We start from the raw sequence: 22,525 nt of genomic DNA, 5'->3' as shown, positions 1-22,525 counted from the left end.
AAGCGTCTGCTAAATGGCATATATTATTATTATTATCTTGGCAAAGTAAAACAAAAAAACTTTAAACTCACTGACAGAGATGTAAACAAATGTGAAAGAACAGTTTTTTTGTGCATATGGAAAATTCCTGGTGTCTTGTACTTCAGCTCATGAAACCAACACTTTACATGTTGCGTTTATAGTTGTGTTTATTGTGTATATATAGCCCCACCTGTGAAGCTGAAAGGTAAGAGGCTCAGGGGTGTTCTCTGTCCGGACAAGGGTATCATCAAACATATGTGTTATGGGGGTTAAAAACCAAGCATTATAATCGTATTAACATTAAGAATACCAACATAATTATGTTTTTTAAATTGGGTAATTTCAATGATTTTCCTGCGATCAGAGTCATTTCCCAAGATTAAGGTTTGGATGTTCCACTGTTACGAAATCTCCCTTTTGCTCGCTATGTATGGTTCATTCCGGAGTTTCGGCAGAATACATCGATTGCTGAATGAAGATGGCGGATTCACGAGCGATGCTGTCAACTAGACTTGAAACTTAAGCATTTGCATATTTTCTGTCATTGTGCATTTCATGTGGATAGCTGTCTTCCAAAGACGTACATTGGTAAGTGAAAAAAACATTAACTTGGAATATTTTGCCTGTTCTCTTAACTTGAAGCCCATTGAATGTTTGCAACACTAGTTAGCCGGTAGGCTAACCTCGCAAGCTAGCTACCTATATTTCAGTGCCAGTTGGGATTGATGATTTTCCTGTTGATTTTGTTTGAATTTTATGCGAACGACGTGGACATCTGTATTCGTGTCAGTAACGTTTTAACTATGAAGAAAACATACCATTTGTTCAATTCCAGCAGCATGTGTTTGTTGGTTCTAGTCGGTCTAAAGAGATGCTGAAATTCTTTGCTTAGCTTATATTAAGCGGCTAGCTAGTTAGTGGTGAATCATATGACGGACTGTGTTGCATGCAAAAGTTTTTCCATAACCAGTAATCTAGCTAACATTAGTAGCTATCATTATGTAATGTAACAGTAGTTAACTATAGTTTGACGAATGTATAACATTGTTTTTGTATCCAATTCTGTAATCTCTTAAATACATTTGAAAGGTGTTTTTTGTTTTGTTTTACATTGACGCGTTTGTTTATCTGGCGCGAGATCTGGCTCATTGTTCTGACGCGTTAACAAACGTTAACTTGTCATGACCTTTGTACTGTTAGCTTAACGTTATGCATCATCAAATGTTTCTTATAGTGTTATTAACTAATGCGTATAGTACATGTCTCCTGACCTGGTGTTTCAGGCACTGTCCGAAGGCAATGGATTTCTTGTTTAGTGTTCCTACGTCAGTTTGCTATTTTGGTTAATCTGATTTCCCAGTTCAGTGTTGGTTACCTTCTGTGGTTAACATTTGACAATATTAAACCAGAATAAAATGGCTCCTTAGGTATTAGATAATATGGAAAGGTTTGGTTTGCCATATTTACGCCATGTTAACACTCAACTAGCCAAATCATTGCACGGTATTCCAGATATTTTGACGCTGGTAACATTGTGGAGGCGGTGGAAGAGGTTTTGCCAGGACAGGGGCAAATGATTAATTGCACAAGGAACCACACGATCTTTGGTTATTGAATGAAAGTTAGTAGATTGAAGTGGTCGCCATTGATTGGTTTAGATGTGGACACCGTGGCAGAAGGAGCCACAGTAACCCTGGTGTTAAGTTATGTTTGCTCTGATAAGCAGTGTTAACTTGATAGGCTCGAAAGCATTTCTTGGAATATGTCCTGAAAAGTCATGTAATGCTAGTAGGGGTTAACATTTCGATCAATTTTGCTGCCGACTAACTGACCCTCATTAAGCGGTCAACAAACGGTAAAAAAACAACATCCAAACAGTGAAATGACGTGACCAACAAAGTACTATCAGATATCTGTAAATAATGAAGAGACGCTTATGTTTCCACCTTAACAATGGGAGTCGTCCCATTGTGCGTGAAGGCAGGCGACAAGCGTAGGCCCAAAATAAGTCCGTATACGTTTTGGACTGATTTTGGCGAGACTGAAACCTCTCGCTTCGCCTCATCCTCTCTGATACCATGCATGCATAAAAGGACCGGACATTATTAATTAATTAACATCTTAATGGAAACATGCAACAATAGCAAGCTTATTATCTTAGTCAAAAGACTATATATTATTATTGAACATGTAACTCCTGTAATGAAGCAACTAATACAACGTAATTTTCAAACATTTGCCCAAATGCAATTAATTGACAACAGTTCTAAGCTGAGCAGTTCCATATACGAGAGATTTAGAAAGTAGTTGCTATTAGATTCCCCCTCTATAATGGGTTTGCTAATATGACTAGGATTGTCCCTTTGGCTTCTCGACAACGAAAGTTTATATGGAAACCAATAGAACAGGAGATAAATGCTGGTTAATGGCATGACTAAATCTTTGTTAGAATAATTGCCTTCACGAGTTGATTTTGTTAAATTTAAAAATGACAGTTCATAAGGAAATAAAATATACCCAAATATATGGATTTCACATGACTGGGCAGGGGCCGCAGCTATAGGCCCACCCACTGGGGAGCCAGGCCTAGCCAATCAGAATGTTTTTCCACACACAATGGCTTTATTACAGACAAATACTTCTCAGTTTCATCAGCTGTCTGGTCTCAGACGATCCTGCAGGTGAAGAAACCGGATGTGGAGGTCCTGGGCTGGTATGGTTACACGTGGTTGTAAGGCCAAATTCTCTAAACATTGTTGGTGGCTTATGGTAGAGAAATTAATGTTAGAAATGAATGTCTGGTGGACATTCCTGCAGTCAGCATGTCAATTGCATGCTCCCTCAACTTGAGACATCGGTGGCATTGTGTTGTGACAAAACTGCTAATTTGAGTGGCCTTTTGTCCCCAGCACAAGGTGTACCTGTGTAATGATCATGCGTTTTAATCAGCTTCTTGATATGCCGCACCTGTCAGGTGCATGGATTTTCCTGGCAAAGGAGAAATCCTCATTAACAGGGATATAATACAAAAGTGTGCACAAAGTATAAGGGCTCTTTGTGCATATGGAAAATTTAACTTGGGACCAACATTTGACATATTGCACTTATTTTTGTAAAGTATATTTTCAGTGGCTAACCAATTAACATTTCACCAGTAACATCCCAAAATGCTAGTGAATGAATATCTTTTCCCAAGGTGCACTTTCACAAAAAGTAAAAAGTAGCCTACATTTCACTATCAGACGCATCTACATTTTGCTCCTCATGAAGTCTTTTTAAAAGCTGTATTTTGAAAGACTGGTACAATAAGCTGAGTCCTTGTTTCATGAGCCGCTTCAACTTGTTTCATTTTATTCTTGAGTAGAACGCCCAAATAGTGTTGAGCTGTGGGATCAAGCCAAATTCTGTCCTCTGATCACATTACTGATGTCTGAGAACCAGGGCTGGGCTGATGTATGATTCAATCGAACATATCATAATATTTGACATTGATCTGTCATAATGTGCAAGATCATACTCTTATTTGATCTTTACAAATCATTGCAGTCTGGAATTATCTAGACATTAGCAGCTCAAAATGATTATATTGGATATGGTGATATTTGGAGTAGCATATCGTAGAAGGGTCTCCCCAAATATTGCCCAACCCTACTAAGAACCATTTTATAATTAAGACTAAGACCTGGGGGTGGCTCTGGGTTTCTGCATGAAGGGTATTAAAGTAGGCCTTTGAAAGTGGAACAGGTTTAGCTTTCCCTTTTTAATGTGGCACTGGACAAACCCCATCTCACACAGCACAAGTTTCAAATGGACTGTGCAAAACTGGTTTTGTTTTCGTCATTTTTTCCCGTCATTTTAATTATTTTTACCCATTTTATAGAATATTATGATTGCTTTTCTGGAATCAGCAAGCATTTAGATCAGGGATGGGCAACTTTGATGGGGGTGGGGGGACCACCTGAAAATAATTCTGAACGATCATGAGATCATTTATTATTTTTGTTAGTTGTGTGCGATTGTACACATTCTGCCATTGGATGTAGAGAGAATGTGGCAGTTTTAAAACATGTTTCTGCAATTCTACAAATGTTTCCATGGAGAGGAATGTTTGCAGGTTTTAATATATCTGATGGAGATTAACACAATCATTGGGGGCCCCTCCAGCCAGTAATTTGACCATGGTAACAAGTTTAGATAATTTAGTAATCTAAAACATTTTAGCCGACATGAGCTAATTGACTCACAATAGAGTGGGTTTATCCGAGGACCTTCAAAAGGGTGGCCACGGGTCTCCAGTTGCCCACCTCTGATTTAGATTGTCTTCTATTTGCTGCCTAATTTAAATCGTTTCATATAAATAAGTTTGAGCGCAGACATTTCTTCCTCTGCTGGAGTTTTAGTCCAACAAGTGAAGTGCACCTGAAGTTTATGCTTCTTGCTGGAATTTTATATTTATACTTTGTCATTCGGCAATTGGTCCCTAGAGTAAAGGCATAAGCCACAAGAAATGATGTGGAGCTGGCATTTAATTGCCTCATTCAACCCTGTGAGGTTCTCTGCTGACTTCATGATTTGTGGTGGTTACGATGGAATAAAGTACATTAATAACATTTATACCAGCCTACTTGGAAATTGGGCCTTGAGATTGATGCAGGGTTGCGTTGACATTTAGGAACTGAAGGGTTCAGATTCTGAGACACAGGATTTTGTGCAGATCTCAGGACACTGAATCAAATCCTGTTCCTTCCCTGGAAAATGGGAGAATGATGTTGGCAGGGGTTGAATTCCTAAACGCAATCGCAGCAAGTCAGAGGGAGGAAATCCTAATGGTTTGTCTGCTTGAGGCTGCGCTCAATGTCCGGCTTAGATTTGGGCAGACATTTCTTTTCGCAAGTCTTCTCTCTTGAAACAACTATAATTAGTCACCAGGGTTGGGGTCAATTCCATTCCAATTGCTTTTAAATTATGAACATTGGAATTTGTATTGGATTTGGAATGATCATTTTGCTTCCTAAATTGACTGTCCTTACTTGGTCATTTTCAGAGGGTCAGATGGTTGTTCAATGGGTCAATACTATATATCTAATCTGAGCAAACATCCAATGTATAACTTTGTAGTTCAGAATCAGGCAGTGCAATGAAGAGTATCCCCATTGTGTGTGTTTTGGAAACTCAATGAAAATGGGTATTTTCTAGGTCATAGGGATATTATATCTTTAGCTTAGAGCTTGTTTGTGGCATGAAGGACCTTGAAGATGTCAGCCAGAGATGCATGCCCAGTTTAGATTACTTTGATTTTAAGGGTGGTCAAGTGAGTAGCTGCACATCTTGATTTCGCTGACCGCTCACTGAGGAAGTGCAATGAGAATGGTGTGTGTGTCGGGGCGGAAAACCAGAGTCCTTTTCCAGACATCCTCCTGTCAGCCCTGTGACATTTATCAGGTCAGGGAACAAACACTTTTCAAACATGGCCGATCAGAGAAACCCGGGTGGGCAGGGAGGAGGAGCCCGGTGAAGTCACCCCATTAGAAGGCAAGATTGAACAGTCCCAAACCCCTCCTCTATCTTAATCACAGCCAGGATCAATATGTGCTTACCTTAACAGCTTCTGTTTATTAATAATATACACTGTGAGATGAATATGCCGCAGGGATCACACAGCAGCCAGGGTTAATAGGTTGAATGAATGATGCTGCAGTGTTTAAATATCAGGGCTACCAAGAGGGCTTTGGGCTGCAGTCACAGCGCGGTAGGGGGAGGATCTCTCCACTGTGGGTCCTTAATTAGCTGCATCTGATACACACTGGCTGGAATTTCTTTAACATATAATTTCTTTCCTTGCAAATGTATGAATTGTAGTTGAAAGTGAGACTTAGTGTTTTTGAGAGCTTTTTAGAGTCTGTTAGTTCCAAATAGGTTATGTTATAATGTGCTAGGCCTGTATCCCACATTCCTGTCTCCCAGTCATTGAAGTGTGGTTGAGAAGGAGGGACCAGGAGATTTTATATGATGTTCCTTTAGGCTGTCGTCGAGGTGTGTATTAAAACACACAAGTAGCAGGTTGTTTTTATGGACATGGACATGTTACCTCGGCAGTGCCTCAGAGTCTTGGGGACCTCTGTATTCCTCCAGTAGTAAAATAGGACTCCTGCTCAGAAAGACCCATGAAGGCATTGAGTGTTCTTGCATGACTTACCATCATTTCAATCGCGACTCCCTCTCATACACTTTCAGAAAGGCGTTAATAGCGTGACTGCCCATTAGTGTGTTTTGAATCCCCATTGTTTTGTCCTTGATTTGCGATTTTAAGAATGGCGGGTGGCCCAGGTGTTTTCTCAGCTTTAGCTTCCTCTGAGCAGCATGTAGGATAAGAGTGGGTGTGACTAATTACATTCAAGTTTTGTCACATGCACAAGTGCAGTGAAATGCCTAACTTGCAAGCTCATTCCCTTGCAGCTCTGCCCCAACTTCCCTATGCTATCTATGGAATAAACCCCAGCATTTCCTCGCTGCTGACACAGAAGGGCTGGAGAGCAGCAAAATGTTCGATTTAACATAAAATTTTTTTTTAAACATGATCACCTCAATTCCTTCCTGAAATGTAATTTTTCCACTGTTAGGGATGTAACGATTCACAGATATACATCGGTCCCCGATTCACTGCATCGGTCCACGGACCATAAACCGATCCAAATGTAGCATGAATCCAAAGTTGTGCTATACAGTCATTGGCTATGTCATAGCTCTTTTGTGAACAAATATTGAGTAATTAGTGGGTGATGGTGATTTCAGAATGAAAGTGTGGGTGGGGGGCAGAAAATAGGCTACATTGTCCCTCCCCCATCAAAAAAAACTGATAGTCTGATAGGAGTGGTATATACCTAGTCTCTCTTATGGCTCAGGTGCCTACGTGCTGAAAAAATATATAAACCCAACACTATACACAAAAAGCTTATTTCTCTCAATTTGTGCACAAATTTGTTTACACCCCTGTTAGTGAGCCTCTCTCATTTGCCAATCCATCCACCTGATGGGTGTGGCATATCAAGAAGCTGATTTAAACAGCACACATTACACAGGTGCATCTTGTGTAAAAGGCCACTCTTAAAATGTGCAGTTTTGTCACACAACACAATGGTAACATGGTAACATACCCAATATACAGACGTACACATGGATTTTGTGTTATAGATATGTGGTAGTAGAGGGCTGAGGGTGCACACATAATATGCTGTGAAATCTGTTATGAATGTATTGTAATGTTTTTAAACTGTATAACTGACCCCAGGAAGAGTAGCTGCTGACCTGAACATTACAAATACAAATGTCAACCGCAGACCACGTGTAACCACGCCAGAACAGGACCTCGACATCCGGCTTCTTCATCTGCGGGATCATAGGAGACCAGCCACCCAGACAACTGACAAAACTGAAGAGTTTCTCTGTCTAATAAAGCCCTTTTTGAGAGGAAAAACTCATTCTGATTGGGTGGGCCTATGCCCTCCCAGGGCTACATATGGCTGCACCCTTGCCGAGTCATGTGAAATCCATAGATTTGGGCCTAATACATTTTTCAATAGAATGATTGCCTGATATGAACTGTAAGTAAAAATGTTTATTTTTGTTCATTATAGTACGTAAATCATTTTACACACACCAATATACAGCTCCAGCTCAGAGGGCTATTTCATGAACTCAATCAGCAGCAGATTTGAGTTTAGAATGGAAAATGAATGTGTTTATGCAAGAAATGTTAAGCTAGTGCATTGTATTGCATCAATTTGTTCTCTAATTAAACCGAATTGCACCAAATCATTTAAAACTACATCGTACCGGAGCCCATATCGGCCGATAACTCAACCAATATTCAATAAATAGATTGAAAAAATGGATTCTCTTGTTTCTGAACACTTGCAGCCATTCTCATGCTGCCATTATTGTCACAATGTATGCAATAATTTGAAGCATAGTTATTGGACAATTAATCTTTTGAATGGCAATTTATTTATTCAGTATGGAAAAATGACACTTAAATTTCCCCGCTGTAAAACCGTATACTCTCTGCAGATGTATCGGTAAGTTTAGTCCCCCAAAACATTTGAATCCGTATTGGACCAAAATAACGATATCAAACGGGATCTAATCATTTTGAAAGATACACATTCCTAACAGTAAATGTTCAGTGTACAGTAATGCTCCTGGTCCTAGAGCCATGATGCCTGTTTTTCTGCTCCAGCAATACTAGGCTGTATGCATGGTTATATTGTTAGAGCCTTTTACAGCATGTTAATTTTATTTATTTGCTTCCATAATAAAACTGACATTTTAAGTGTACATGGACAGCCTTGTGACATTTACAGATGGAGATCAGATGGTATTCATGAGCTGGTCAGGTTATTAACCTGGGCTGAAATGAGAAGAGTGACCTACACGATCACGACTAAAACTTTAAAGGTCTCATCTGCCCAAAGGTACCTACTTACTTTGGATCAGGGCGTTGCATAACGGTATGCTTGGCCTTAGCTCATCACAATGGTTTCGCACAGTCAAGGCAGGGGAAGAATGTATGAGTAGGGCTGTCAGATTTCATGTAACCATTCAGTCATGGTTTTGACGCTTCTTCAAAACTGCGCGCTGATGCTGCTGATGGTCATTAGTAGCCTGCCAAACTTAGTAACAGCCATCGCTAATGGGCTGGTACTCAGCACGCCATTGTCCCCCTTAATCACTCTGACATCAATGCAAATGCAATTACAAATCAAACATTTCATGAGTGCGCATTGAGTTTGAGTGGAATAGTATCACCTGTTGTGAAGCAAGAGCCAGCTTCTCAAGGGTGGTTGATGAATGGAATTAAATGTGTTCTCTGAAGCTTTCCTGATATTATGAACACTGTAAAGCAACGTAATCGGAGTAGTGTACCTGGCTGGCATGAAAAGGGTCCTCCATTCGCAATTCAAGTGCATGAGGATGATGCCCCCCCGTTCCGACAGCAGCCCATTCTAAATCAAAACTAATTTCATAGGTTATTTAGGCAATGTAAAGAAGACAAGTTTAAATTAAGAATGGTCTGATGGGTGAGAATATCACCTGTGAATGATGCCCAGCGTGTCCAATTGGGCAAGAAATGGCACATGCAATTTTTAAATAGATTTTTTTCAAATCATAGTCTCGCATGCATCATGAAGCCTGGCCTATATGCTTTGATAGGGTTTGTTTCACAACTAAAGTGGCCAAATGACTCTAAGCGTAACCTATAGGCATAGGGCAACTAGGATGCTGGCCTTCTAGGCAGAGTTCCTCTGTGTCTGTTCTTTTTCCCAATATTAATCTTTTATTTTTTTGGCCGGTCTGAGTGATGGGCTTTTTCTTTGCAACTCTGTCTAGAAGGCCAGTATCCCGGAGTCGCCTCTTCACTGTTGATGTTGAGACTGGTGTTTTGTGGGTATTATTTAATGAAGCTGCCAGTTGAGGACTTGTGAGGCATCTGTTTCTCAAACTAGATACTAATGTACTTGTTCTCTTGCTCAGTTGTGCATCGGGGCCTCCCACTCTTTCTATTGTGGTTAGCGCCAGTTTGCACTGTTCTATGAAGTGAGTAGTACACAGCGCTGTATGAGATCTTCAGTTTCTTGGCAATTTCTCGCCTTTATTTCTCAAAACAAGAATAGACTGATGATTTTCCGAAAAAAGTTATGTTTCTGGCCAATTTGAGCCTGTAATCGAACCCACAAATGCTGATTCCCCAGATACTCAACTAGTCCAAAGAAGGCCAGTTTTGTTGCGTCTTTAATGAGAACAGTTTTCAGTTGTGCTAACATAATTGCAAAAGGATTTTCTAATGATCAATTAGCCTTTTTAAAATTATAAACTTGGATTAGCTAACACAACGTGCCATTGGAACACAGCGTGATGGTTGCTGATAATGGGCCTCTGTACGCCTATGTAGATATTCCATTAAAAAATCTGCAGTTTCCAGCTACAATAGTCATTTACAACATGAATGTCTACACTGTATTCCGGATCAATTTGATGTTATTTTAATGGGCAAAATGTGCTTTTCTTTCAAAAACGAGGACATTTCTAAGTGACCCCAAACTTTTGAACGTGTGTGCATTTAAATTATTACTAGGCTATATGTTAAGACCAGATTACTTGAGAATAGTCTGATGGGTGAGAGAATTGTCATGTGCTTGTCAAATTGTGAATGAGAGATTGATGAAGTGTGTGCTGCCTGTGCAAGAAACGGATCAGAGTGCATGCCTTACAATATATTAGAAATTAAACAGCCTAATGTTTGTATTACAATGAACGTTGCATAAATAACTCTAAATTAAGCATATAGGAAGACCTGTTTCAAATGATTACTTTGTTAACTGCTGAACACATGTTCGCCCTCACTCTGAAATAATTCTGGGAAAAATATATTTTATCTTCAGATATGTTCAATTGTATTCTTATTATTAAAATAATGCAACGGGAAAGATAAGCAAACCTCGTCTGCTAAATTAACTTGTGTAGCCATATGGCATACGCTATTCTGATATGGAAACATTTTCTTCATATCATAATGTTTTCTTTAGACCTGCATAAACTAAATAATGGATTTATTGTGATGGTATAGGTTATATTACATTTATTTTTTAGACTTTAAAAAAATGTTTACTGAGCAAAAATATAAACCCAGCATGCAACAATTTGACTGAGTTACAGTTCATATAAGGAAATCGATTTGAAATAAATTCAATAGGCCCTAATCTATGGAGTTCCTATGACTGGGCAGGGACGTAGCCATGGATGGGCCTGGCAGGGCATGGGCCCACCCACTGGGGAGCCAGGCCCAGCCAATAACATTGAGGTTTTCCCCACAAAAGGGCTTTAATTAGACAAATTATTTTTTTATTTAACCTTTTTTAATTAACTAGGCAAGTCAGTTAAGAACAAATTCTTATTTACAATATTGGCCTAGGAACAACTACCTTGATCATGGGCAGAATGACAGATTTTACCTTTTCAGCTCGGGGAGTCGATCTAGCAACCTTTCTGTTACTGATCCAACGCTCTAACCACTAGGCTACCTGCCGCCCCTAATACAGTTTCATCAGCTGTCCGGATGGCTGGTCTCCGACGATCCCGCAGGTGAAGAAGCCAGATGTGCAGGTCCTGGGCTGGCGTGGTTACATATGGTCTGTGGTTGTGAGGCCGGTTGGGCGTACTGCCATATTCTCTAAAATTACATTGGAGGTGGCTTGGGATCATTTCTATCATTCAGTTCTCTGTCAACGGCTCTGGTGGACATTCCTGCAGTCAGCATGCCATTTGCACACTCCCTCAACTTGAAACCTCTATGGCATTGTGTTATGACACAACTGCACATTTTGGTGGCCTTTTATTGTCCCCAGCACAAGGTGCACTTGTATAATGATCATAGTCAGCTTCTTGATCGACAATGTGGGGAGACGACACATTCTCCGTAGGCTAAATTAAAGAGAACTGCCTCTTGATACTGCAATCTGATGCATACTGTAGTGAATTAATTTCCATGAAGATGGAGATCCATAGGCCTTAATGTTGCTTTTAACCTCTCTAGGGTAGGGGGCAGCATTCGGAATTTTGGATGAAAAGCATGCCCAAATTAAACGGCCTGCTACTTGGGCCCAGAAGATTTGATATGCAAATAGGTAGATTTCGATAGAGAACACTCTAAAGTTTCCAAAACTGTTAGAATAGTGTCTGAGTATAACAAAACTGATTTGGCAGGCGAAAACCTGAGAAATCCATTCAGGAAGTTTTTTTTTTGTGGGTTTTGTAGTTTTTAAAATTCAATGCCATTACAGTATCCATTGATTTAGGACTCCATTTGCAGTTCCTATGCCTTCCACTAGATGTCAACAGTCTTTAGAAATAGTTTCAGGCTTGTATTCTTATAAATGAGGGAGTAAGACCAGTCTGAATGAGTGGACTCTACTGTGTCGCAGAGCTTTTTCATGCACAATCCCGAGAGAGTGCATTTCTTGTTTAACTTTTATATTGACGACGTTATTGTTCGGTTGAAATATTATAGATCATTTAGGCTAAAAACAACCTGAGGATGGAATATAAACATCGTTTGACATGTTTCTATGAACTTTACGGATACAATTTGGATTTTGTCTGCCAGTTTTGACTTGCGTTTGAGCCTGTGGATTACTGAAGAAAACGCACAAACAAAACAGGTTTTTTGATTTAAAGAGACTTTATCGAACAAAAGGAACATTTATTGAGGAAATTAATGTCTTCCGAGTGCCACCATATGAAGATCATCAAAGGTAAGCGATTAATTTTATCTCTATTTCTGAGTTTTGTAATGCTTCTGCTTGGCTGGTTACTGTTTGTAATAATCTGTCAACTGGGCTATGTTCTTGGCTAGGTATGTTCTGGGCCAGGTATGCTTTCGCCGAAAAGCATTTTATAAATCTGACACCGTGGTTAGATTAACAAGAAGTTAATCTTTAAAACTATGTAAATTATGTTTGTTTTCTGAATTTTTATAATGAGCATTTCTGTATTTGAATTTGGCGCTCTGCAATCTCACTGGATGTTGGCCAGTTGGGACGCTAAGCATCCCACACACCCTAGAGAGGTTAACCTGGAAAACCTATTGACAGGCAGCAATGGTGGCAAGGTTCAGGATGAGAAACCACTGTCTCATGCTCTGATTGTGGCATCCATGGATGGCAACCCTCCATATATAAGTGCTTATAGAGCTCTCAAAGGTGTGAGCGCCTTGCCAAACACCAAGCGGTTACTTTGTGCATTCAGTGCACGGGAGCCAGAGGGGAGGGAGTTGCACTCCAGTCTTTTGTGTGCCAAGAGGAGGTGACGTGCCTCTGAAATGGCTGAGCTGTTTCATAATTTGCCTGAGATAATAGTATGGAATGAGTAGTATTCCCACTTGACAGCTCAACTGCCCAAAACCGTTTCGAGAACATTGTTGGTGGTAATTCCCCCCGCCCCACACATCCCCTCTGATGAACTACTACTGATGAGTAAATAGTTATTACAAGCTTCACGCTCCTCCGCTCTTTGTAAGCTGTGTCACGCAGCCGAGCTGAACAGGCATGTTTTAATGAAAGCAAGGCACTCTGCAGACCAGAGTTAATCAGTGTACCAGCGTTGGAGAGGGCTTGAGGAAGAGGGGAGCGGGGCAATAGGATGCTGTTGCCTTTAGGTTAAAGAACTGGAAGGTTGATTCAATTAGCTGTAAATGAGAGATCAAAGGGAGTTTAAAAAAACTGTTTTTGAAGCAGCAGTACCAGATTAGAGAAACTAATAATCTCCTCAGTTCTGTCTACCTTCAAGAGATCACCGATCCTCCACCAAATGTACACCTGGAGAGGCCTACAAGCCACAGTGTCATGCACCCACTGTGAAATTTGGTGGAGGATCGGTGATGATCTGGGTGTGCTTCAGCAAAGCTGGAATCGGGCAGATTTGTCTTTGTGAAGGATGCAAGGATGCATTGTTCCTGGAACAAAACTTGCTTCCTTCTGCTCTGACAATGTTCCCCAACTCTGAAGATTGGTTTTTCCAGCAGGACAATGCTGCATGCAGCCAGGTCAATCAAGGTGTGGATGGAGGACCACCAGATCAAGACCCTGTCATGGCCAGCCCAATCTCCAGACCTGAACCCCATTGAAAACCTCTGGAATGTGATCAAGGGGAAGATGGTCACAAGTCCTCCAAAAAAACAGAGCTGCCGAAATTTTGCACCAGGAGTGGCATACAGTCACCCAACATCAATGTCCAAGACTGGTGGAGAGCATGCCAAGACGCATGAAAGCTGTGATTGAAAATCAGGGTTATTCCACCAAATATTGATTTTTGAACTCTTGTTTAAAAATTTGTTTAAAAATGAATATGAACTTATTTTACATTTACATTTACATTTAAGTCATTTAGCAGACGCTCTTCTTTCCATTATTCGAGGTCTGACCAACACTGCATATTTTTTGTTATTCTGACCAGTTGTCATTTTCTGCAAATAAATGCTCTAAATGACAATATTTTGAATTTAGGAGAAATGTTGTCAGTTTTATAGAATAAAACAAAAATGTAAATTTTACCCAAACACATACCTATAAATAGTGGTCCTTCTGTGGACCTTCTGTAGCTCAGTTGGTAGAGCATGGCGCTTGTAACGCCAGGGTAGTGGGTTCGATTCCCGGGACCACCCATACGTAGAATGTATGCACACATGACTGTAAGTCGCTTTGGATAAAAGCGTCTGCTAAATGGCATATATTATTATATTATATATTAAAACCAGACAAAAGGATCATTTTGCAGTGATCTCTTCATTTTTCCCAGAGCTGTATATTGCGATTCGATACTGGGATTTCATTGCAATTTGATGTTCTAAACATATTTAATTTTATATGTCTGCTGCAGAGAGATGAGAGGGCATGAGAAAACGAGTTTAGATCAGGGATTTACAAGTACTGAAATGTTGGCTCACTGTTTTAAAAGATGGAGAACAAGCTATAGGAGGAAAATACAGGCGTTTTGGCACAAGTACATCTGACTAGCTTCCTTTTTTTACAAGTCAGTACTTGAAGTCATATCAAAATATTGTCACAAAATAATATTGTGATATGTAACTGCATCAATTGTTTTGTGAAAAATGTATAAACTTTTTAGACCAAAGGTCTCCAACAGATCGCAAGCTACCAGAAGCTCGCAGTCCAGCTATGAGTAGCTCGTCAAACAGTTCTGAAAGTCAATCTAACTTTTTATTTGTTTATTTCACCTTTATTTAACCAGGTAGGCTAGTTGAGAACAAGTTCTCATTTGCAACTGCGACCTGGCCAAGATAAAGCATAGCAATTCGACACATACAACAACAGAGTTACACATGGAATAAACAAAACATAGTCAATAATACAGCAGAACAAAAGAAAACAAAAAGTCTGTGTACAGTGAGTGCAAATGAGATAAGATAAGGGAGTTAAGGCAATAAATAGGCCATGGTGGCGAAGTAATTACAATATAGCAATTAAACACTGGAATGGTAGATGTGCAGAAGATGAATGTGCAAGTAGATACTGGGGTGCAAAGGGGCAAGATGATAAATAGGAGGAATTGGCTTTGGGGGTGACCAGTGGGGTGACCAGTGGTGACCAGTGAGATATACCTGGGGTGACCAGTGAGATATACCTGCTGGAGCGTGTGCTACGAGTGGGTGCTGCTGTGGTGACCAGCGAGCTGAGATAGGGTGGTGCTTTACCTAGCAGAGACTTGTAGATAACCTGTAATCAGTGGGTTTGGTGACGAGGATGAAGCGAGGGCCAACCAACGAGCACATACAGGTCACAATGGTGGGTAGTGTATGGGGCTGTCATGAACATAAAGCTACCTGCTACTATCCAATCATAGCCACGTTGACATTCCACCCCTGGTTAGCCACTATTGGTTTATAAAGCAACACAATATCTGCCAATTAATTTCAATATTGTCTTTGTCTTTGGCGCCCAATTGTCTTATCACTCCATATATAGCCAGTTAGCGACGCGAGTAGGCTAATGGTAACTGTCTTGTGGGTAGACCTACAGACGTTCCACAAACACTTCTCAATTCAATTTTAAGTAGGCTTACCTGACATGTATCATTTATTATTTTTATCAATTGGGTGGCCATTGTTTTGCAAACTCCATTGCATGTGCTGCAGCAGTAGGCCTAACAGAAAACATAGCTAGACCTACACATTCTTCTCTTTAAAGGGGAATTACTCCTCAAAATTGGTCTTCTGCTATTTAAGCATCGACTTGGACACCATTTTCGTTGTTTCTCTGAGAGTAAAAAACATAAGCTGGGAAAATAAAACAACTGAATTAAAGAAAATACTGAAGATAATTTTATGGTTCCTCCTTGGTTGTTTATTTTGCCAGGTATATTGACAGATCCCATCTCTTGTACACCAAGGACCTGGCGCAGGGTAGAGGACAAAAGTTTGCCTATTTGAAAGCTATACAATTGTAGCTCATGACCATGTTACATTTTGTTAAGTAGCTCTTATGCTAGAAAAGTTTGGAGATCCCCGTTTTAGACCTATACATGCCTCCTTTAAGACCGCACATGATCAGCCGTAGGTTGATGGTCAGGGGCTCAGAACATAATTAGTAAACTGCAAATAGGAAAGATGGCGCTGAAGGGTGACATCCAAGGAGTTCCAACCCAACTGCTGTTTTAGTGACTTAATCTTGCTTGCTTTTTTTGTACAGAAAGGTCGTACTATTATCACATATGACCGCCAAGCACCTCTGGACATCAGATCGTCAGTTACTAACCTTGATTTCAACTTTAAATACGACTCGGCTGTTCCACTGTTCATACATGACCCTATTCCTTTGTTCCATGGGCTACCAAAACGCTGCATGCATAAACGTGGGAGACAAAGTGAAGTCCTAGTGCAATTGAGGCAAAGAGAAAACAGAACGGTGCTCCCCTCCGTTCTATTGGCAAATGTCCAGTCACTCGAGAATGAGATGGTTGAGCTTCATTTGAGAGTCTTCTATCAGAGGCGTGTAGAGCTGCAATATTATGCCTTACTGAAAAGCAGGATAATGACTCTATGCATGTAGTTCTCAGTGGATTCTCCATGCAATGCCAGGATTGGATGGCGGCTTTGGAGAAAACAATAGGATGTCATGTCCCCCCCTCATAAATAACAACTGGTGTGCTGCTTCAAGTGTGAAGGTAATCTCAAGCTTTTGGTCACCTGATAAAGATTACCTCATGGTAAGTCCTTTTAGAGTTCTCATCTGTTCTCATCACAACTGGCTGTGATTGGGAGTCCCATAGGGCAGCGCACAATCGTCGTCCGGCTTAGGGTTTGGCCGGGGTAGGTCGTCATTGTAAATAAGAATTTGTTCTTAACCTCTTGCTCCTACCTGGCACGCAGGCGTCCCATCTAGAGCTCTGGAAATGCAAATGCGCTACGCTAAATGCTAATAGTATTAGTTAAAACTCAAACGTTCATTAAAATACACATGCAGGGTATTGAATTAAAGCTACACTCGTTGTGAATCCAGGCAAACAAGTCAGATTTTTAAAATGCTTTTCGGCAAAAGCATGAGAAGCTATTATCTGATAGCATGTAACACCCCAAAAGACCCGCAGGGGACGTAAACAAAATAATTAGCATAGTCGGCGCTACACAAACCGCACAAATAAAATATAAAACATTCATTACCTTTGACCATCTTCTTTGTTGGCACTCCTAGATGTCCCATAATCACTATTGGGTCTTTTTTTTCCGATTAAATCGGTCCATATATAGCCTAGATATCGATCTATGAAGACTGTGATAAACGGAAAAAAATTGCGTTTCATAATGTAACGTCATTTTTTTAAATTCAAAAAGTCGACGATAAACTTTCACAAAACACTTCGAAAAACTTTTGTAATGCAACTTTAGGTATTAGTAAACGTTAATAAGCGATCAAATTAATCACGAGACGAAGTGTTTTCTATAGGGGTCCGTCTTGAAATACTGTCCGTGTATTTCTCAACCAAAATATCCGGTCGGAGACCTGAAGAAAAAGCCTGTCTCTTGTTCGTTTGACCAAGAAACAAAGAATTGGCAAATGACAAGACTGTTGACATCGTGTGGAAGCTGTAGGTACTGCAACCTCAGCCCTATTTTAATGTCTTTTGCCCATAACAATGGGTTGAAGCGGCGGATGGATATATTTTTCCACTTTCAGTGATCAGATTTTCCTGCACTTTTCAATGAAACGCACGTTCTGTTGAAGTCACAGCTGTGATTTAACCTGTTTTATAAACGTCTGAGTGTTTTCTATCCACACATACTAATCATATGCATATACTATATTCCTGGCATGAGTAGCAGGGCGCTGAAATGTTGCGCGATTTTTAACAGAATGTTCGGAAAAGTAGGGGGTAGGAGTAACAGGTTAACTGACTTGCCTAGTTAAATAAAATAATTGGAGTATAATGTGGGGCTTCATTTTCTCCCGTGCTCCTGACCCGAATGAATGTGCTGCCATATAAATAGAATGGAGAGAACAGGCATCCTCATTCAGCTTAATGATGGCATAATGTGTAGACTGACGGCCTCAGTACATTCTTTTTTACAGTTATTTTATTTTCATGAAGGTCTTCATCCGTAACTGTTGCTTATACGGTAATTGTCCAGTCCTAGTATAATAACACCAAGATGTTGTTGTGTACAGATCATAAGGTCTTGTATAGCTCCTAAAATGGCCACCTTCAATATGATTTTCTCAAACGTTTGTGATACTCTGTGAGAGTTACCAGAACAATCTCAGATACCAAAAGTATTTTCCGCTCCCACTGGCTTGGAATCTCCTTGTTTTTACTCCTGCCAGCTACTTGGTTCTCACTTCAGTTAGCACAGTTGTCAGCTACTTGGTTCTCACTTCAGTTAGCACGGTTTCCAGCTACTTGGTTCTCACTTCAGATAGCACGGTTGCCAGCTACTTGGTTCTCACCTCAGTTCGCACGGTTGCCAGATACTTGGTTCTCACCTCAGTTCGCACGGTTGTCAGATACTTGGTTCTCACTTCAGATAGCACGGTTGCCAGCTACTTGGTTCTCACCTCAGTTAGCACGGTTGCCAGCTACTTGGTTCTCACTTCAGGTAGCACGGTTGCCAGCTAATTGGTTCTCACTTCAGTTAGCACAGTTGCAAGCTGTGGCTGGATGTCCCCTCTTGAATTTTCCACCGCTGGACTTCTGTACCTGCATACAGATGAATGAAAACAATGCACTCCTAGCCCTTCCCTCCTGACAGGGAAACTCAATCGGAGGGAATGAGATTCGCTCCGCCCTGAGCTGCTGCTTAAAAGAGCTGACGACATGGCTTTCAAGTAATGATTTTCACATTGGGTGCTTTTTGATTCTACACTGAACAAAAATATATACGCAGCATGCAGCAATTTCAAAGATTTTAATGAGTTAGTTCATAGAAGGAAATCAGTCAATAGAAATATATAAATTAGGCCCTTGTCTATGGATACCACATGACTGGGAATACAGAGATGCATCTACTGGTCACAGATACCTTAAGGTAGGGGCTTGGATCAGAACCAGTCCGTATCTGATGTGACCACCATTTATCTCATGCAGCGTTCCACATCTCCATCTCATCCACATAGTTGATCACGATGTTGATTGTGGAATGTTGTCCCTCTCCTCTTCAATGGCTGTGCGAAGTTGCTGGATATTGTCGGAAACTGGAACACGCTGTCGTACACGTCGATCCAGAGCTTCCCAAACATGCTCAATGGGTGACATGTCTGGTGAGTATGCAGGCCATGGAAAAATTGTGACATTTTCAGCTTCCAGGAATTGTGTACAGATCCTTGCGACATGGGACCGTGTATTAATATGCTGAAACATGAGGTGATGGCGGCTGATTTAATTGCATGACTCAGGATCTCATCACAGTATCTCTGTGCATTCAAATTGCAATTGATAAAATACACTACAATTGTGTTCATTGTCCGTACCATAACCCCACCGCCAGCATGGGCCACTCTGTTCACGTTGTTGACCCACACAACACCATACACGTGGTCTGCGGTTGTGAGGCTTATTGGACATATTTCCTAATTCTCTAAAACGACGTTGGAGGTGGCCTATGGTAGATGAACATTCAATTCTCTGGCAGCAGCTCTGGTGAACATTCCTGCAGTCAGCATGCAAATTGCATGCTCCCGCAACTTGAGACATCTGTGGCATTGTGTTGTGACAAAACTTCACATTTTAGAGTAGCCTTTTATTGTCCCCAGCACAATATGCACCTGTGTAATGATCATGCTATTTAGTCAGCTTCTTGATACGCCACACCTGTCAGGTGGATGGATTATCTTGGCAAAAGAGAAATGCTCTCTAATATGGATGTAAACAAAATTGTGCACAATTTTAGAGAAGCGTTTTGTGCTTATGGTACATTTCTGGGATATTTTATTTCAGCTCATGAAACATGGAACAACACTTTACATTTATATTTTTGTTCAGTGTAGATACAGTTCACGTGTCCAGTCAATAGTTTCCTATTACTCTTTTGCAGTGGTGATTTTAGCATGTAAATCTTGGTCTGGCAAACAAAAAAATGTGGGATGCCTGCCAGCAAAGCCACTACACAACAGAACACTTAACAATACATGAATTGCACTATAACGGTGACAAACAGCGCCCACAAACTGTTAAGGCCTACTAGGGTTGCACATTCTGGGGAATATTCAGAGGTGGAAATTTTCTGCGGGAATTAATGGAAATGTATGCAAATTAATATTAATACCATTTAAATGTAGATGTTTTTCGTAATGTATATATTTACCATATCATATGGAGACAGAAACATAAACATTTTTACCCATCATGAGTAGACATAATTACAAATGATTAAACCCTAGAAAAAAATATACAATTAAGTTATGAACTTTAATTAATTAATTTGACTCTTCATTGAACAACAAAAGGGAATATTGAATTATCCCCAATGAGCCATCGCATCTCCCAAAAATGTTTTTAACTTACATCTGCAATATGATAGCCAAAGCTTTAGTCTAGAAACTATCTTCCTCTCAAGCTTCCATGTCTTCTCCCTGGACCTTGTCAATGTCCACCTCTTGAACATCAGACTCTGAGGCCTCATCTTCACTTGTCAGGCTCAAAAAGTCTCAGATTTTCCCGGATGGCCACCAACTTTTCAACCCTTGTATTGGTCAGCCTGTTGTGCGTGTGTGTGTGTGTTCCCAAACAAGGACCAGCTGTGCTCAGAGGCGGCTGATGTTGGTGGGATTTGGAGGATGGAGGCAACAGAGGAAAGCGCCTCAGATCCACAAAGTCCCTTCCACCAGGTGGCTGATGAGATATGTTGGCATCACTGCCATATTGCATCTCCATCCCAAAGCCCTTGCTTGGAAGTGTACTTTGCCAGACTGCCAAGAACCTTGCCCTCATCCAGGCCAAGGTGGCGAGACACTGTAGTGATGACACCGTAGGCCTTGTTGATCTCTGCACCAGACAGGATGCTCTTGCCAGCATACTTTGGGTCCAGCATGTAAGCTGCGGCGTGTATGGGCTTCAGGCAGAAGTCTTCACGCTTTTTGATGTATTTTAGATCTGCAGTTTCCTCTGTTTGGAGCAACAGTGAAGTTGGCAGGACAGTACAGATTTCTTCTCTTACATCTGCAAGCAGTCTGAACATCAGACAGGATGACATTGTCTCAATCCGTGCAATGGCTACTGCTATAGGTTTCGGGCTGCTACCACTCTCCCAAAATACATCATCCAGGAGGATCCTCTTGATGGGGCTGTCCATATCGGCAGACTGTGATATGGTCATTTCTTGGAAGAGATTCCTTCCCCTCCAGTAGACTGTCAAACATGATGACAACACCACCCCAACGGGTGTTGCTGGGCAGCTTCAATGCAGGGCTCTTATTTTTCTCACTTTGCTTGGTGAGGTAGATTGCTACTATAACTTGATGACTCTTCACTTACCTTCTCTTGTAGAGTGTATCCATTGTTTTCAGTGCCATGATGTCCTTGAGGAGCAGATTCAATGCATGAGCTGCACATCTAATGGGTGTGATGTGAGGGTAGGACCCCTCCTCCTCTTTAGACCAAGCAGCCTTTATGTTCGCAGCATTGTCTGTCACCAGTGCAAATACCTTCTGTTGTTCAAGGTCATTGACGACTGCCATCAGCTCATCTGCAATGTAGAGACTAGAGGTCGACCGATTATGATTTTTCAACGCCGATACCGATTATTGGAGGACCAAAAAAACGATACCAATTAATCGGCCGATTTAAAAATAAATAGTAATATATATATATTTTAGATTTGTAATAATGACAATTACAACAATACTGAATAAACTTTTATTTTAACTTAATATACAACATCAATAAAATCAATTTAGCCTCAAATAAGTAATGAAACATGTTCAATTTGGTTTAAATAATGCAAAAACAAAGTGTTGGAGAAGAAGGTAATATGTGCCATGTAAAAAAAGCTAACGTTTAAGTTCCTTGCTCAGAACATAAGAACATATGAAAGTAGGTGGTTCCTTTTTAACATGAGACCTCAATACTCCAAGGTAAGAGGTTTTAGGTTGTAGTTAATATAGTATTTATAGGACTATTTCTCTCTCCACCATTTGTATTTCATAGATCTTTGACTATTGGATGTTCTTATAGGCACTATAGTATTGCCAGTGTAACAGTATAGCTTCCGTCCCCCTCTTCACCCCCTACCTGGGCTCGAACCAGGAACACATCGACAACAGCCACACTCGAAGCATCGTTACCCATCGCAAGGGGAATAACTTATCCAAATCTAAAAGCGAGTGACGTTTGAAACAGTATTAGCGCACACACAGCTAACTAGCTAGCCATTTCACATTGGTTACACCAGCCATTAGGCTGATAGGCTTGAAGTCATAAACAGCGCTGTGCTTGCGAAGAGCTG

At 40.6% G+C, this 22,525-nt stretch overlaps 1 protein-coding gene across 1 annotated transcript in view; it reads left to right on the top strand.

Annotated features, from left to right (window-relative positions):
- Positions 1-394: 394 nt before the first annotated feature.
- Positions 395-22,525, top strand: part of LOC124041280 (bifunctional heparan sulfate N-deacetylase/N-sulfotransferase 2-like) — a 191,564-nt gene continuing 169,433 nt past the window's right edge. Inside the window, 1 exon segment of the mRNA XM_046358688.1 lies at positions 395-609. The gene's annotated coding sequence lies outside the window, so the exon portion shown is untranslated.

Source organism: Oncorhynchus gorbuscha, linkage group LG08 (assembly GCF_021184085.1).
Source record: "Oncorhynchus gorbuscha isolate QuinsamMale2020 ecotype Even-year linkage group LG08, OgorEven_v1.0, whole genome shotgun sequence".
Classification (NCBI taxonomy): domain Eukaryota; kingdom Metazoa; phylum Chordata; class Actinopteri; order Salmoniformes; family Salmonidae; genus Oncorhynchus; species Oncorhynchus gorbuscha.
Note: the sequence above shows the minus strand (reverse complement) of the source record. Positions and strands in the feature narration are given on the sequence as shown.